Source organism: Danio rerio, chromosome 16 (genome assembly GCF_052040795.2).
Source record: "Danio rerio strain M-AB ecotype USA chromosome 16, GRCz13ab, whole genome shotgun sequence".
Lineage (NCBI taxonomy): Eukaryota > Metazoa > Chordata > Actinopteri > Cypriniformes > Danionidae > Danio > Danio rerio.
Window position 1 is genome coordinate 2,415,646 of NC_141036.1, and position 14,375 is coordinate 2,430,020.

The 14,375-nt window shown below is 37.7% G+C and overlaps 1 long non-coding RNA gene across 3 annotated transcripts in view; it reads right to left on the bottom strand.

The window, feature by feature from the left end:
• Nucleotides 1-4,629: 4,629 nt before the first annotated feature.
• Nucleotides 4,630-14,375, bottom strand: part of LOC147840101 (uncharacterized) — a 74,352-nt gene continuing 64,606 nt past the window's right edge. Inside the window, exons 2-5 of one of the 3 annotated variants that reach the window (XR_015510790.1) lie at nt 13,571-13,744; nt 9,458-9,552; nt 9,183-9,351; nt 5,154-8,094 (exon numbers count right to left, since the gene is read on the bottom strand). This is a non-coding gene — a long non-coding RNA (uncharacterized LOC147840101). Of the gene's footprint in view, nt 8,095-9,182; nt 9,352-9,457; nt 9,553-13,570; nt 13,745-14,375 lie in introns of all 3 variants that reach the window. The other 2 variants (XR_015510789.1, XR_015510788.1) reach the window with 2 other exon arrangements.

Consider the following 14,375-nt stretch of genomic DNA (forward strand, 5'->3'; position numbering starts at 1 on the left):
ATTTGCGTAGATGTTATAATTACGTTAAAATGTAATTTCTTAGACCCTTACCATACAAAGTATGACAGAAAATCATGTTGTGTGTATAATTTACACTTAAGGTATTTATTGTAGGCCCACAAATTTCCAGAGGCCCTAAGCGACTGCTTACTTTGCTTAATGGTTAATTCCGCCTCTACATGTAACTATAAGATTTTTTTCTGATACTGATAACCTTTAATATACGAGAGCTAATGACTAAAACATACACATATGCAATAAGTGTTTATATGAAGTGTTCAGATGTAAATACCCCTAAGTGCTGTCTGTTATTTTCTACTAAAAAGAGCATTTCTATTTTTATTTCAGTTTTTCTCTGTAAAAGTAATAAAAATAATCTATTCTTTGGCAAAAAAAAAAAAAAAATTGAAATTACTGAATCTACATACATAAGCCTACATATATATATATATAATGTACACTCTCAGAAAAAAGAAACTAAATTTTTCACTAGGATTGTCCACATTTGAACCTTAAAGGTATATAAAAATACTTAAATGTAAAAATTTGTACCTCATAGTACCTTAAAGGTACAAAAGTGTAGCGTTACTGTAAACATTGACTCAAACAATAGTTGACTCAACTTTAAACTGTAAAGCAACTTGCTTCAGAGCTTTTTTTAGTTGACTCAACTTAAATCAAGTCAATTGCAGTACTTGGGTTAAAAGCTGAGTTTTAACTGACTCAAATTGTTAAGTGCAGTAGTTGGGTTAAAAGTTGAATTTGAGTTGACTCAAATTAAAATAAGTCTAGTACAGAAATTAGGCTAAAAGTTTAGTTTTAGCTGAATCAAATTGGGTTAAGTGCAGTACTTGGGTTAAAGGTTGAATTTGAGTTGACTCAACTTAAATCTGGTAAAATCCAGTACTTGGCTTAAAAATACAGTTTGAGTTCAATCATCCTAAATCGGCTCAAGTGCAGTACTTGGGTTAAATGTTGAGTTTTAGCTGACTCAACTTAAATCGGCTCAAGTGCAGTACTTGGGTTAAATGTTGAGTTTTAGCTGACTCAACTTAAATCGGCTCAAGTGCAGTACTTGGGGTAAAAGTTGTATTTTACTTGACTCAACTTAAGTCAAGTCAAGTGCATCTGGCTTAAAAATTGAGTTCGAGTTGACTCAACTTAAGTCAAGTGCATCTGGCTTAAAAATTGAGTTCGAGTTGACTCAACTTAAGTCATGTCAAGTGTAGTACTTGGGTAAAAAGCTAAGTTTTAGCTGCCTCAGATTGGGTTAAGTGCATTACTTGGGTTAAATATTGAGTTTGAGTTGACTCATCTCTAATCGGGTCAAGTGTCACACTTGGGTTAAAAGCTTAATTTGAGCTGACTCAACTTAAAATAAGTCTAGTACAGAACTTAGGTTAAAAGTTTAGTTTTAGCTGATTTAAATCGGCTCAAGTGCAGTACTTGGGTTAAAGGTTGAATTTTAGTTGTCTCAACCTAAATCGAGTTAAGTGCCATGCCTGGGTTAAAGTTGATGTTTGATTGACTTAACTTAAATCAAGTTAAGTGCAGTGCCTGGGTTAAAGTTGAGGTTTAGTTGACTCAACTTAAATCTGGTTAAGAGCAGTACTTAGGTTAAAATTTGAGTTTTAGTTGACTCGACTTAAATCAGGTCAAGTGCAGTTTTTGGGTTAAAAGTTGTCAACCCAAAAAAAAAACTTTGCAGAAAGTTGCCTCACAATTTCTTTTTACAATGTATCAATAAGCACCTATTTTTGCAGATTTGGAAATCTGAGCAGAAGAAAAGACCAAAAAAAAATTTATTTAATTACTTATTATTATTTGGTATTTATTATTTATTTTTTATTCATTTTTTATTTGTTGGTTCATACTTTTGTTAATTTGCATATGTACATTTTATAAAAATTTGGAAATTTGAGCAAAAAAAACAAAAACAAAATATTATTGATTGATTGATTGATTGATTGATTGATTGATTGATTGATTGATTGATTGATTGATTGATTGATCTACTCGTTCTTTTTGCATATTCAAGTTTTATACCGATTTAAAAATTTTGTTTGTTTGTTTGTTTGTTTGTTTTTTGTCTGTCTGTCTGTCTGTCTGTCTGTCTGTCTGTCTGTCTGTCTGTTTGTTTGTTTGTTTGCTTGCTTGTTTGCTTGTTAGTTTGTTTGTATGTGATAGTGTGATAATGTCAAACTCTGTAATGGACTTGCCCAAATTATTTATAAGTTATGTTATATAAAAACAGTTATGACTGCAGTATAAAACTTAGAAAATATGTGTACATAAAATAAGTTTCAGTCTCTTGTATTGCAGAGTTTTGCACTTTGACTTTTCAGGGCATTTATTTGTCAAGAAATAAATGATACAAGTTAACCTTTGCTTTCTTTCATCCATTTTGAAAGCACGTGTACACTTATGACATTACCAAAGCAACCCATCCACATGCACTGGCTAAGTGTGGAAACACAAATCTGATTTGATCACTTCCAATTAATAGTGTGGGCCATCTGCCAGAAAAGGTTTGATATCAGGGGGAAAATTGCCTGCAGTCTTAACATAGCCTTTGGATGGTGTCACATTTAATTAGTTAAAAGGCCAGAAAGATCCTTTTTCTTCTAAACAATCAGTGGTTAACGTGTATTTTTAACACGGTTTCTCTCTGCAGAACAAACACAGCCTCATATTATCTTTTCACCATTTCTAACAACTTATTCCTGGAATTGCAGATCAATGCCTGACAGTGTGTAAACAGAGAGATTAAACGATAATAACATCACAATCTATTTATATGTGAAGTGTAATGTAGTAGCAATTATAGTTATAATAAAAAGCATCAAACATGCTTGTGAAATTAGTTTCCATCTATAAACATTTAACTCAAACTAAACAGGAAAAAAACTGATCTTTGATGTTTGTTCAACCACTTATTTAAAATGAGCTGAATCAACACAATTCTTGAGTTTGTTGGTGGTCAAATGAATTGTTTTATGTCCACTTAAATTTGTAAAATTAATTAATTAATTCATTCATTCATTCATTTTCCTTCAACTTGGCCACAAATGGGTCTTCCAAACAGACCATGACCCTAAGCATACTGCTAAATTAGTTAGAATGTGCTTTAAGGACAACAGAGTGAATATTTTGGAGTGGCCATCACAAAGCCCTGATCTCAATCATATAGAAAATTTGTAGGCAGAGTTTAAAAAGGTGTATGAGCAATACAAATCTGATTCAGTTACACTAATTCGGTCAGGAGGAATGGGCCAAAATTAAACTAAAATAAATACCAAGGAAATGTTTGTAAACTTTTGACTAGAAATTAATAAAAAATTCTCAAAAAAAAAATTTCTCTCATTATGTGAAGATTATTCATAAACTAATTTCGAGAGGATCACGTGATTATGATTGAACACGGCTGGTTCTGCATTAGCATGCGTGATCCACCAATCAGGCCATTCCTAACCTACTATAAAGAGCCAGGGTTTTTTCACTACAGTCATCTTCGATTTGAAGAATCCCCCCTTCCACCCCTACTTCTTCACCTTTCCCTCCATAGGGCAGCACGGTGGCCCAGTGACTAGCACTGTCGCCTCACAGCAAGAACGTCACCGGTTCTAGTCCTTTAACAGGCCGGTGGTCGTTTCTGTGTGTAGTTTGCATGTTCTTCCCGTGCTTGCGTGGGTTTTCCCCGGGTCCTCCGGTTTCCTCCCACATTCCAAAAACATGCACAACAAGTAAATTGATAAATCTAAATTTTGAATACAGGTAATCTCATAATGCAGCATATCTTTTAATAGCATTCAATTTTTAGTGAACAGCTCTTATCAAGGGTGAGTTCTACCTGAGCTCAAGGCTCCCCTCTCTTCCTCCAAACGGGAGGGAGCCCAGGGCTCAAGTACCTTCGAGCTCAGGGCTCTCTCCCGGTACAGCATGCCAAACTTGCTTATAATCAATCATCAGCTAAGTGTGAACTCTTGAAGAATCATTTAGGTAATCTTAACAGACCTAAAATAGTAAGCGTTTAGTATGATTTACCATCAGACTTTTTTTTTTTTATGTTTATGTTCCTTTTTTAAAGTATGTGTAAACTTCTGCTTTCAGCTGTATGTATGAACTAGTCTACCTGGACATGTTTGTATATTTTTGCAATTCAAATAAAATCAATCGATCATTTGGGAAATATTTGAATATTATTCTCAGGAGGGCTAATAATTCTGACTTCAACTGTATCTCCCAAATGAGCACCACAGCTTAGAGTGTCTGGAACATGTGTATGAACCACTAGGCTGCGACTCAACACTCTGGATCTTTCCTTTTTTTTTTTGGTGCAGGAAAGGATTTGGCACAAATAAAGGGGTGGCAGGGGTGCAATTTGGAGTGGGACACAGGCATCTTCTCCAATCAGATTGGCAATTAGCTAAGACTCTGATGCCAACAGTGACAAATTTTGCTTTTAACGTCCTGCTGTTCTGCATTAATTGTGTTTCGCTAGATTCTGAATGCCGTCACAGGGAGCGTCGCGCCGAGAGACCGGTTGCCGTGGCAATTATCGCCAGGCGGGATGATGCTGCGATCGGGCCTTGCGCTTGGCAGGGTGAGACTGAGAGCAGAAGTCATGTGAACCAGCATGTAGAGCAGGGCAGATGGTCAATAAACCAACAACAATGCTTCTACCAGAGTCTCGTCTCCCACTGCTTAAGGAACTAAGCGTGCCAAATTCTAGCTTTTGAAGGGGGCGCTTTTAAACATTTCTGGGCTTCTCAGTAGTAAAGTCGTCATAGTTGGTAAACTCAGAGTGAATGGGAGAGTACAACTAATCATTGGAGAACAGGCAAACTCAGAAATTAACAGACATTCATTCTAGTTTCTTTTTTTTTCTCAATTAAAAGCATTTTAGCATTTTGTCAGTGCAGTTCAGACCATTCAGACGGACTGGACAGAATCTTTCTTAAAAGAGAGGTTTTTAATGTAGGGAAAGAGTGAGTCAGAGACGTGCAATATGCCCATTATAATATCATACCCACTGTGAGATTGTGTTTGTTTATTAGTTAGTTAGAAGGCTTGTTAAGTCGTTAGATAGTTAATTGGTTAGTTCATTTGTTTATTAGTTCCTTAGTTAGTTTGCTCATTAGTGTTTTTTTTTTCATTTCATTCATGTACGGTTGTTAGTTACTTTGTTAGTTTTTTGTTAATTCGTTTGTTTGTGAGTCAGTACATTTGTTAGTTCATAAGTTAGTTATTTCATTAGTTTGTTAATTTGTACATTCATACATTAGTTCCTTAGTTAGTTAGCTCACTAGTTAGTTTGTTTGTTCATTCATTCGTTCGTTTGTTAGTTCGTTATTAAGTTCGTTATTGCGTTAGTTTGTTAATTTGTACATTCGTACATTAGTTCCTTAGTTAGTTAGCTCACTAGTAAGTTAGTTTGTTGGTTCATTCATTTGTTTGTTCATTCATTTGTTTGTTAGTTTTTTGTTATGTCATTAGTTTGTGAGTCAGTAAGTTTGTTAGTTTGTAAGTTAGTTATTTCGTTAGTTAGTTTGTTTATTCGTACATAAGTTCCCTAGTAAGTTAGCCCGTTAGTTTTTTTGTTTGTTTCATTCATTCGTTAGTTAGTTAGTTAGTTAGTTAGTTAGTTAGTTAGTTAGTTAGTTTTTTGTTAATTTAATAGTTTTATAGCCAGTAAGTCCGTTAGTTAGTTTATAACTTAGTTATTTTGTTAGTTAGTTTGTTAGTTAATTTGTTTGTTTGTGAGTCAGTAAGTTTGTTAGTTAGTTATTTCGTTAGTTTGTTAATTTGTACATTCGTACATTAGTTCCTTAGTTAGTTAGCTCACTAGTTAGTTAGTTTGTTTGTTCATTCATTTGTTTGTTTGTTAGTTTTTTGTTATTTCATTAGTTTGTGAGTCAGTAAGTTTGTTAGTTTGTAAGTTAGTTATTTCGTTAGTTAGTTTGTTTATTCGTACATTAGTTCCTTAGTTAGTTAGCGTGTTTTTTTGTCTGTTTCATTCATTCGTTAGTTAGTTAGTTAGTTAGTTAGTTAGTTAGTTTTTTGTTAATTTAATAGTTTGTTAGCCAGTAAGTCCATTAGTTAGTTTATAACTTAGTTATTTTGTTAGTTAGTTTGTTTATTTGTTAGTTAGCTCGTTAGTTAGTTAGTAATTTATTTAGTTTGTTAGTTATTTCAATAGTTTGTTAGTTAGCTCATTAGTTAGTTATTTTGTTTATTCGTACATTAGTTTCCTAGTTAATTAGCTTGTTAGTTAGTTCCTTTGTTTATTCAATAGTTTGTTTGTTTGTTAGTTAGTTAGATCGTTCATTATTTGTTCATTTAATAATTTTATAGCCATTAAATCCGTTAGTTAGTTTATAACTTAGTTATTTTGTTAGTTAGTTAGTTTGTTTGTTAGTTAGCTCGTTAGTTAGTTAGTAATTTATTTAGTTTGTTAGTTATTTCAATAGTTTGTTAGTTTGTTAGTTAGCTCATTAGTTAGTTATTTTGTTTATTCGTACATTTGTTTCCTATTTAATTAGCTTGTTAGTTAGTTCCTTTGTTTATTCAATAGTTTGTTTATTTGTTAGTTAGTTAGATCGTTCATTATTTGTTCATTTAATAATTTTATAGCCATTAAATCCGTTAGTTAGTTTATAACTTAGTTATTTTGTTAGTTAGTTCATTAGTTAGTCAGTTCGTTCGTTAGTTAGCTCATTAGTTTAGTTCGGCAGTTGCTAATTAGTTTGTTTGTTTATTAGTTAGTAAGTTAAATAGTTAGTTTCATTATTAGTTCGTTCAAACAAGCGCTACTGCTATGTATTTTGCTATAAAGTGTTGTTTTTATATTCATTAAACGTTAAAGTAAATGACATTACAGTTTGTATAATTTCACAATGTAGGTTCAGGGGACGGCACGCTGGCACAGTGGGTAGCATGATCGCCTCACAGCAAGAAGGTCGCTGGGTCAAGCCTCGGCTGGGTAAGTTGGCATTTCTGTGTGGAGTTTGCATGTTCTCCCTGTGTTGGTGTGGGTTTCCTGTTGGGGGTTCATTCCGCTGTGGAAACCCCAGGTTAATAAAGGGACTAAGCCGAAAAGGAAAAAAAATGAATGAATGTTCATGGATGTTTATGACAGATTTATGACAAGTTAAGATGCATTTGCTTATGTCAAGTTGTCATAACATCTCAAACAGTGTCATTTTAGAATGTCACGACTATAAGGGTGTTATAAAGGCTTGCTTCAAAGAAAAGCATTATCTTTATTGTTTAGCTGCATTTACAGTTTAAATTAAATGGAGTAACATTCAACTTCATTTGTTTGTTTCGATTAAGCCCAAATAAATAGTTTAAAAATGGTAGCAAATCCAATTAATCATATTATTCAAAGTGGGTCGTTAGACATGTGACTACTGTGCTTATCTTATACATAAATACTTGATAAATACAATGAATTAATAAATAAAGAAAGAAGCCTAAGTACTGAGCTGTCGCAGAGGTGAAATCATCTATGCTGATGTTTTCCTGCTGACATGAGAAAATTGAAGCTAGTTTGACGGCCGCAGATTCCTGGCTGGTCTTTTCTTGCAGTTCAGTGCACGCTTGAGATTCGGAGTGTCATGATTCGCTGTCAGTCGCAAACCAAGCAAACCACAACATGGACAAGGAGTGTGCATAGCTGGACATATTAGATGAAGAGAGCACATTTTCCATGCATACTTTCCTTCAAGCTCCATGGAGCTTCCCGGCGATGGTGTCAATAGTTCAAGTCCCCTGGAACATTTAGTCGGCGAAGCATTTCTCGCTTCTGGGACTCGATTACAAAAGCAAAGGGTGAATTTGATCAAAATGGGAAGAGATAATAACGGTGTTATGATACAGTGTTTTTGTTCTGCGGGTCAGTTTTACGCCCAGGAGTATTTGCCATCTTCTGCCTCTCGGTATCACAGCATGCCGATATCATTGTCATCATGTGAAACACACATTTTCATGCTTCCCTGTTTGATATCAAGCTGTAATTTGGCGTCCCAGACGGGATGAGCACCTGCAGAACAATTACTTTCTTCAGCACAGCAACCGTCTCGCAGCAGTTTCCTGTTGAAAAATGAAACTGTTATAAAAAAATGGATAAAACTGATAGCTAGCCGTTAGCGGATGCAAGAGAGTCTCTCAACTAGTGGGTCTTGACCTAAAACGAGCAATATGAGAACAATATAATGCAATTAACACATAAACAATTGTGCTTATATTACACATTTAATGAATAACAAGACATGAGAAAACACTTTTGCTATTGATGTGGATATCCAATCAAACTTGATGCTAATTTGGCCTAATCTGGGTGTTATTTGTACTAATACAATAATAACAACAGTTGCTTTGTTTAATTTTTGAGTGTGCATGTCATCCAACAGGCCAAAAAAACCCTGCTATAGTAAAGTGCACTCACCGGCCACTTTATTAGGTACATCTCTCTAATTGTTAGTTAAAGCAAATTTCTAATTAGCCAAGGCAGCAGCTCAATGCATTTAGGCATGTAGACATGGACAAGACGATCTGCTGACCATGCATCAAAATGGGGAAGAAAGGTGATTTAAATGTGGCATGGTTGTTGGTGCCAGACGAGCTGGTCTGAGTATTTCAGAAACTGCTGATCTACTGAGATTTTCATGCACAACCATCTCTAGGGTTTACAGAAAATGCTCCGACAAAAAGGAAATATCCAGTGAGCGGCAGTTCTGTGGGCGCAAATGCCTTGTTGATGTCAGAGGTCAGAGGAGAATGGCCAGACTGGTTCCAGCTAATAGAAAGGCAACAGTAATTCAAATAAGCACTCGTTACAACTCTTACGACTTTTAAGATTTGATCTTGGGCTTAACGAGGTAACATTTGATGATTGATTGTTTGTAGTGAGTTAGTGGCAAGATAACAAAATAACAACTAAATAATGCAAAAATAAACTTTGTTTTGAATTTAAAAAAATGTATAATTTATGTTATGAATAGGGAAAAGAATTTCAATTTGTGCCAAATAAAATAAAGCAACATTATAATAACCCCAAAACTAGCTGAAAATGACTCTCTCAACTACCTAATAAAAAATAAACTAACAAAACATCATCAGCATTTGCACGCTATATCTAATACTGCTCTTCTAACAAAATATATACATAGAAAACTTACAGCAGGTGGCGCTCACTTCCAAACTAGTGTGTTTAGACAGTGAAGTTATCTGCATGTTGCGAGGTGTGTGTCACGTGACAATTAAACTCATCGACTCCCAGGGGAATTCGGACACCAAAGATCAGGGATCGTAGAATACGCACATACAAAACGGTAACCGAGACCAAACCTGAAACAAGAACAAAATCAAACTCTAAAATCAAATCAACATAATAACTCACAACACAAGCCAAAACACAAACAAGAGAGAACGAGCTTCCCAACTTTGTGCTTACTCCTGATTGGCAGCTAAGGTGATGATGTCAAAGGGAGATTGACGTCTTCATGGGCGAAAAGAAAACCGGAGTGGTCCATTCTAAGAATTTAGACACTGAAAGAGAGAGCGAGAGCAAGCGTGCGAGTGAGAGAGAGCACACACACAAGCAAAACACACAGGCACATAGTTATGGCCGTAACACAACAGAGGTCTGCAGAAGAGCAACACACAACACATCCAAACTTGAGGCAGATGGGTTACAGCAGCAGATAACCACATTTCCAGTACCTTGCTGAATCTATGCCACAAAGGATTAAGGCAGTTCGGAAGGCAAAAGGGGGTCCAACCCGCTACTAGTAGGGATTTCTGAATTAATTTCATCTGTAAATATACATCCTTTCCTGTCGTTCAGACCTGCAGCACAGTCCAAAAAGACGTTGCGACAGGAGCCGTTTAGGGCTGGTAATCAGGTAAATTGGTTAAATAATGATGTGATTTGAAACAGGTTTTGTCAACAGGTGACTATATGTATGATTTGGTACAAAAGCAGCAGCATCCAAGAAAGGTTTAGTCCTTTAAGAGCAAAGATTCGCAGAGGATCGCCAGTTTGCCAACAAATATGTGAGAAAACGATTGAAATGTTCCCCAAAGAAAGATAGGAGGACATTTGCATATTTCAGCTTCAACAGTGAAAAACATTAATAAAAGATTGAAGAAATAAGGAGGAATTTCAGTGCGTAAAGGACAAGTGTGCAAGCCTAAGCTGAACAACCGTGATCCCCGATCCCTCAGGCGGCACTGCATCAAAAATCCTCATTTATATATGAGCCAGATCACCACTTGAGCTCACGACTACTTTGACAAACCTTTGTCAAGTACCACAATACAGAGTTAAATCCACAAATGCCAGTTAAAACTGTACTCTGCCAAAGGGAAGCCCTATGTTAACATTGTCCAGAAGTGCCGTCGACTTCTCCGAGCTCGGAGGCATCTGGGATGGACGTATTTGATTATTCTTTTATGTTGGATTAAAAATACAAGTCATGGGCAGCACGGTGGCTCAGTGGTTAGCACTGTCACCTCACAGCTAGAAGGTTGCTGGTTCCAGTCCCAGCTTGGCCATTTGGCATTTCTGTGTGGAGTTTGCATGTCCTACCCATGTTGGCGTGGGTTTCCTCTGGGTGCTCAGGTTTATCCCAGTTCAAACACATATGAGGTATAGACGAAGATGCGTGTGGGTGTTTCTCAGTACTGGATTGCAGCTGGAAGACCCTTTGCTGCATAAAACATATGTTATAGTTGTCTTAAAACATACGGAATAGTTGGCAGTTCATTCCGCTGTGGGACTAAACCAAAGGAAATTTAATTAATGAATGATAAATTGTCCACATTTTTCAGAGAAAATACGCCGCTAGAATCTGAGTCTTAAAGCAAACCCTTTGAGACTATAGCAGGCTACTGAAAAAAGGAAAAACAGTCACAAAGTAAAGCATGGAAGCTCTGCTATGACACGAAGCAAGAGATGCCAGCAACAGGAGATGTGACAATATAATCTAAGAGTGCTTTCGGATGTCAGCGAGAGTGTGCAAAGAGTCCTCCGCTTTATTTGTGATTGATGTCCAAGCTTGCAGTGGGATGAAGGACAGGCTTTGTCAGCAGCTTGCAGTGGCTGAAATGCGGTCGTACCCTTAGCTGAACGTCAAGGCCCACAGGCTGCGGATCAGATTAGCGCTCCATCCATCCATCCATCCTCTTTCCAGTCCCTCATTCAACTTTGCAGACCGATTCAATCTTCGCTCGGCCCATGAATGGCTCCAGCAACAGCAAACAGCACAAATCCCACAGACCAGCGGTTCTCAGTACTAAGCCTGGTTGCATGAAAATCCTTAAAGTACACATGAAATCAAAACTAGCCATTTTGATTTTGTTGGCTAACATTGCTAGATTTGTGCTGAACTATTCATCTGTGCATGTCATCTGTGCATATACATATATATCGCATACTTCCATTCAGTATAGTATGCAGTGTAATTCTACGGTGTGCGGAGGCGCAAAACTTGAACCCACATACCCCTTCAGTACATGTGCAGTTGCGCCCCTGTGTGTGTGTGTGTGTGTGTGTGTGTGTGTATATATATATATATATATATATATATATATATATATATATTCATTAATTTTCTTGTCAGCATAGTCCCTTTATTAATCCCGGGTCGCCACAGCAGAATGAACCGCCAACTTATCCAGCAAGTTTTTACGCAGCGGATGCCCTTCCAGCCGCATCCCATCTCTGGGAATCATCCACACACACACACAAACATACACTACGGACAATTTAGCCTACCCAATTCACCTGTACCGCATGTCTTTGGACTGTGGGGGAAACTGGAGCTCCCGGAGGAAACCCACACGAAGGCAGGGAGAACATGCAAACTCCACACACAAATGCCAACTGAGCCGAGGTTCAAACCAGCGACCCAGCGACCTTCTTGCTGTGGGGCAACAGCACTACCTACTGCGCCACTGTGTGTGTGTGTGTGTGTGTGTGTGTGTGTGTGTGTGTGTGTGTGTGTGTGTGTGTATATATATATATATATATATATATATATATATATATATATATATATATATATATATATATATATATATATATATATATATAATTATTATTATTTTTTTTTTTTTTTACCTTATAAGGAGCTGAGCCCCGCTAATTTGAAAATCCTAAAATTGTCGCTGACTGTCAGTGAGCGCCGTCTTTCTTATGAGAGGTTAACCCAAGGTCCTGACACTCTGTGGTCATTAGTAATCCCATGGCACTTCTCGTAAAGAGCAGATGAGTTTCCCTGGCCAAATTTCCTTCATCAGCCTTTACCCCTCATGACCTCCCGATCCACTGAAATGACTGTATCACTATCTGTCCAGTCCCTCAATGGTGGTGTGGAGAGATCCCTCTCATGATTGTGAAGCACTTTGGGTGTTTGGCCATACACAATAAATGCACTATATAAATACTAAGGGTGTCACGATCCTCCAAATCCTCGATTTGATTACGTTTTCGATTCTAAAGTCATGATTCGATTTTCGATTATGAATAATTAATTAATTATTAACAAATTAATTATTAGTAGCCTACCGTTTAAACTACCTGACTTGCATGGTCTTCGTTTTACCCATAAACAAATCATACAGTAAATGAATAAAGGTAAGTTACACACATAATTACCACCTGTCAATCACTTTTTTCTGCGGGACTCGTGAATAGGCAGTGACCTGTGTCGTTATAATGGCGTCGGTAAAAAAGGTGCACAACCAACAGGAACCAGCCAACAGTATCTGAGGTGTGCGCTAAAATGACTGAGTACTTGTGTGAAAGTAAAAGATGGAAGCAGTCTACTGACCCGCTGACTGCCTTGACCTGCTGTCTCGAGCGCATGACAATGTGTGTGCGTCTGTGTCTGTGTGTGAATGAGTGTGTATGGTCTCGTGATGTGCGTTTTCAGTGGTAGTGAGGAAGGAGGGCTGCTCAGAAATGCTGCACGCCAGTGTTGATGTGGATCGTCGTCGTTCTAAAATGCCATTTAAAAACAAAGACATATTAGTGTAAAGAGGGCCTGAGTGTGTATTTTTCGCGAGCGGATTTGCAACGGGTGCGGGGCGGAGGATCGCAATGCGCCCATCGTCTATCATCCCAACCGTAATACGTACATAGCAGAGCTTGCAAACTGTGTTTTTTTGTCGACAACACGAACGTTGTCAACATAACTAACTGGAAATCCAAAATACTTCCACACCACACAGGGTTTAAGCTCTGTCGACGCTTGCGTCTGCAGTTTAACAAGCACTTCAACAAGCGTGTTTTTTCCCGCTTGGCAAGCCAAGCTAACGTGACATGGGGGCGTGGCAGCATCGACGATTCTAGTTTTTGATTCGATAATCGAAGTTGAGCATAAATTTCGATCGATTTAGATTAAAAATGGAAATCGTGACACCCCCAATAAATACACATTACACTATATTACATTACAAGAATCTGCACCTTTTGTAAAGCCGCTTTGAAACAATAGTTGTGTTATACAGTACAAATAAACTTGAATTGAAGTCACATCTTTACTCTTTGAATTAAACACACTTTTCTGTGATATATCGTGATGTCCACTTTGCAGGGCACTTATACGGTCTACTGGAGCAAACCTCAGAAGTGGTAAGAAAAACATGCGAAATGCGCAAAGCGTGGACGAGGATTGAGAACCGATCCCGTAGACCAACCAAGAGAGTGTTGAGAGGTCCATCCATTATCCTGCCACTGCGGAGAACAGAAGAAGGGAAAAAAAAAATCAGGATTTGTGTTTCATTTAATCAGCGTGCCCATGGAGATCTGCAGAATGGAATGAACAGATGTGATTGAATCAGAGGCACTGTGCGGGTCTATCTCGGGTCGGAAAGGCAAGGAAAGCAGCCTGTGACAGCGAAAGCGTTTGGACGTATCCCTGCCGAGAGTTCAGGCCCATCAGTCTAATGCGCAGTGACATCACATTACCAGCAGCACTCAGCACCTCTCCTCTCCCGCTGCCTGCTCCATTAATTAGGTTAGGGCCTGCTAATGGCACACCTCACTGTGAGGGAATGCAAAACAGGAGCCGTTTCACATTTCCGGGTTTCTCAGTAGCGGAAGTCGTCATAGTTGGGTAAACTGGAAGAGCACAACAAATCATAATGTTACGGTTCTATTCGCCGAAATAATACAGACCCTCTAATTGTTGGGGGGGGGGGTTTGAGAGAGCCCTGAGCCCATAAGATCCTCAAGCCCTTGGCTTCCTCCTGTTAACAGGGCAAGAGGGGAGTTTGAGCTTAGGTAGATCTCGATGAACTCCCCTGACTTATTTCTGGCTAATAGAATGGCTAAGAAGAGATGTACACTTGCTAAGAACTTGCCT